A 4262-nucleotide genomic window follows, 5' to 3' on the forward strand; every position below is an offset into this window, starting at 1 on the left:
GGAAAATAAGTCCCTTTATTCTTTAAGCCATTTCCAATCCACGTTTCTTTACCTGAGGTTGAAAGTGTGTAATTGGTATACTGGATAATTAAGAAGAGCGAATGATACAGTGCATGTAAACGTTTTGTGCATTGTCAAAGATAACGTAGTATTACTATAAAGTGAGGTGTCCTGAAAGTCAGAGTCGGGAAGAGGGTAGAAAGGGCAAAGATTTGAACAATCACAGGGGATTGTTCAGGGAAATACAGGGCTGAGGGCTGTTGTCGGCCCTCCCTCAGCCCAGGTCAGACATCAATAATCAAGCGCAGAACCCTTTCCATGGCCAAGTCAATATCCTGGGGCAACTGAGGGGCTCACTTTGTTGCCCATCTCTCAGAGATCACTGTTCTTTGTTGCCTGATGTCCAATGTTTCATACATTTTGTCCATTAAAAATTCATTATTATATGTTTTATAATTATGTAATATATTACTTAATGTTATATAACAATTATATATAGTTGACCCTGAACAACATGGGTTTGAATTGTGCAGCTCCCCTTATATGTGGATTTTTTTCAATAAATATATTGGAATTTTTTTTTTTGAGATTTAAGACAATTGAAAACACTTGCAGATGAACTGCAAAGCCTAGAAATATCAAAAAAAAATTAAGAAAAAGGTATTTGTGAGTGCATAAAATATATGTAGATACTAGCCTATCTTACATAGACATAAGGTGTGTAATATTTAATATAAAGTTAATAATGTGTTAGTAGCACCTTACTTATAATTATTACATTGTTTTATAACTTTGCTTTCAAAGAATTACATTGCAACACAGTTTAAAAAAATATAACAGTGTTTCCAATATTGTACTGTGAATATGGCTGTAATACTGTATGTCATAAACATTTTATAATGATGTATTCGTTACCGTATAGCCTTGTATAGTGCAGGCTACCGTGAAGCGATCATGTCGATTATCCTAGGCTACCCACCATAAAGCAATTACACCGCTGCTTCTTGGTTATCAATGCGCGAATCATTATATGTAAATAAACATGAATTTCTTTTCATTTTTGATGTCTAGTGTTAGTGTAACTCTACAGTGTTTAGTATCATATAAGACGATATTGATGTAGGTACTGACAGATGATTGATCTTGTAAACAGATGATGTAAACGTAACGGTATCAACAAATACAGCACAGTAGTGTAAACGTGTCTTCTCTTCCTTATGACTTTCTTGGCAATGTTTTCTTTTCTCCAGCTTACTTTATTGTAAGAATACAGTATATAATACATACAACACACAAAATATGTGCTCATAGACTATGTTCATAGCTTCTGGTCAACAGCAGGCTGTTAAGAGTTAAGGTTTGGGGGAGTCAAAGTAATACATGGATTTTCAGCTGCATGGGAGTTGGTGTCCCTTAGCCTCCATGTTGTTCAAGGGTCAACTGTAACATATGCATATTACTACGTAAATATAAATTATATATAGAAATACATAATTCTATAATACAGAATTAGTATAATGATAATTATACTAAATTAATAATGATTAAAGTCCTGGTGGTTTATATTTTTTTTGTTGTGTTTTTTTTGAGGGGAGAGGTAATTAGGTTTGTTTATATATTTACTTATTTTTAAACGGGGGACTGGGGATTGAACCTAGGACCTCATGCGTTCTAAGCACACATGCTACCACTGAGCTCCACCCTCCCCCGCTCTGGTGGTTTATATTTTAAAACAGATTTCTTACTGTGACAGGAATGGCTTGATCTCCCATTAAAGAAACAGACATACTATGTATAGTTGCATGCATATGTGCTATATTATGTAACTGCTATAACAATCATGACTCCTCTAGTGATTCACACTTTAAAACAGATTTCTCGCTGTGAAGGGAATGGCTTGGTTTTCCATTAGAGGAATTTCAAGCAAGCAAAGTTTGCAAGGTGGGGTACTGGGTTTGTCTCCCTCTGCCTCTGGGAAGCACATCTCACAGATCCCCAGTTAGAGTGAGCAGAACTGAGCCTGTCGGAGGACTCTGCAAGCTCTCGGCACCAATCCAGGCTATTAACGTTGCTGCAGAGCCTGACTCAAAACACCATCACCTGAACCAGGGTAGGTGAAAATGAACTGGTGACAGCTTCTTTTCTAATTTTACCCCCACCCCAACCCTTAACCTGTGTTTCTGTACAATGCGGTGCAGTTTAGAAATGAATGGAACTGTGGCTTCTATTCACTGAAAGCAGAGATGAGCAGCTTCCTCTGTGCTGAGGACACAGAGAAGGAGAGGCTTAGGGAATGTTTGGATCCACCAGCTGCCCCATCACCTAAGCTTCCTTGAGACTCATTTTGCACCCAAAAATTTTTGGTCCTTGCACATTGTGCCTAAATTGCCAATTACAGAAAAATTAGCCAGGGCAACACTATTTGAAACTTCTTAAATCTCTGGGGTACTATATCAATTATTGGAGGTAAATAATCTTCAAGTTCCAATTGGACAAGATTAAGTAATCCACTCGGCGGACTGATTCATTCTGCCACTTGGGGAAACAATGATCAGTTGCCAAATGGCTAATTTCTTCATTCCTTCCTTTCCTGCATCCATTTCCTGTCGTGTGGCTTTGCAGCTCCTTTATCTCAGAGGAGGCGTCTAATTCCTCATCCCTCATCTGGCCTGGCCTTGTGACATGCTTTGGCTAATAGAAAGCCAGGGAAGTGATGGTGGGCCAGGTTTGAGCTGAGGCCTCAAGAGACAATGCAGACATCCACTCTGTTTCTTGGAGCCCTTCCAGATGCCATGTAAGCAAGCTTGGGCTGGCCTGCTGGTAGGTGAGAGGAGCCATCCTTTATCAGCCAGCCTCCAGCCAAGCCAGGAGTTGACCAGGTCATTATCTGCAGGTAGATGAGAAAGCCTGGTCTAGACCATGAGCTGTGCAGCTCAGCCCAAGCTAAGCGTTCTCGACTCGAAACACCATGAACTTAATAAATGGTTGCTTTTTAAAGTTACTAAGTTTTGAGGTGGTTTGTTACATAGCAATGCAGACTGATAGAAACATTTGCAGGAAACTCATTGCTTTTGTTGATCGTCAAAGACTGTTTATAAATATGTGATTTTGCCAACGTGCATACAAGTAGGGAAGGATAGATTCTGAACGAAAAGTCAAAAACTGGGGTTCTGCCAGTGCTTGTAAGTTTTGAAATAGCCGAGGAGTTTCTAGAAAGGTCATGACATATATTTAGAAATTCATCCTCTGTATCCACCACCTCCTCTCCCCCTAGTGTCAGTATATTCAGTTATAACAAGGATATAATGAAACAGGCGTTCTCACACTGATGGGAACGTAAATCAGCATTACCATTTTTATTCACTACATCAATATTTATTAAAATATACCCTACAGTCAGGCACTGTAATAGGAGATGGGGTTATAGAATACATATAACTTCTGTCTTCAAGCACTCCATAATTTTTTGAAAGTAATAGGCAAAAACTTAATTGTGAAACTGGCTCACATATAAAAGTTAAATATTGGAAAGGACTTTGGCAACATGTATCAAAGACTTTAAATTATTTTTACTCTTTGGTACAATGATTTCTCTTCTAAAAATACAAACAAAAGAAGTGATCCAAAATGGAAAAAGGCCTTATTCATGAAATGTTCTTCTCTCTATATAAGTTTAGTTGAAATATTTTAATTACTGACAGCAAATTTGTTATAATTTAGCCACTAGATAGAGCATTACACAGCCATGAAAATTATGTTTATGAAGAGTCTATACCAAAATAATTACAATGAGTCTTAAATAAAATACAGAATACGAAAATATATTTGCATTAGTATTAGGCTTAAATAACAAAATAAAGATTAAAATAAAACACTCTGTATGTTTATAGTGGTTTGAACAGACAATGGGAAAGAAGAAAGGAAACACATTTTTTGAAAAGTGGAGCGAGTGAGCCAGCCAGGAGTCGAACCTAGAATCTTCTGATCCGTAGTCAGACACGTTATCCATTGTGCCACCGGCCCCTCCTGGAAACACATTTTTTGATGATGTGTTATATATTAAGTGCATAAGTATCTGCCTGCCTGGAAAAATTGCCTGGACTAATATTGTATTTGTTTGGGTTTTTTTAAATCTCAGTGAAGGAAATTTAAAGGTGAGAGTGTCAGGGAGAGGAAAAAGACAGCTGTCTGCCCCTTTTAAGGAATTTTCTTAGATGTTCTACCCAACAACTTTTGATTACATCTCCTTGGCTAGAATTTAG

General features: G+C 37.6%; 1 non-coding gene across 1 annotated transcript; it reads right to left on the bottom strand.

Annotated features, from left to right (window-relative positions):
• Positions 1–3950: 3950 nt before the first annotated feature.
• TRNAR-ACG (transfer RNA arginine (anticodon ACG)) lies at positions 3951–4023 on the bottom strand. The gene has a single exon. It is a non-coding gene; the product is annotated as a tRNA-Arg (tRNA).
• Positions 4024–4262: the final 239 nt, after the last annotated feature.

Source organism: Camelus bactrianus, chromosome 25, assembly GCF_048773025.1.
Source record: "Camelus bactrianus isolate YW-2024 breed Bactrian camel chromosome 25, ASM4877302v1, whole genome shotgun sequence".
NCBI lineage: Eukaryota > Metazoa > Chordata > Mammalia > Artiodactyla > Camelidae > Camelus > Camelus bactrianus.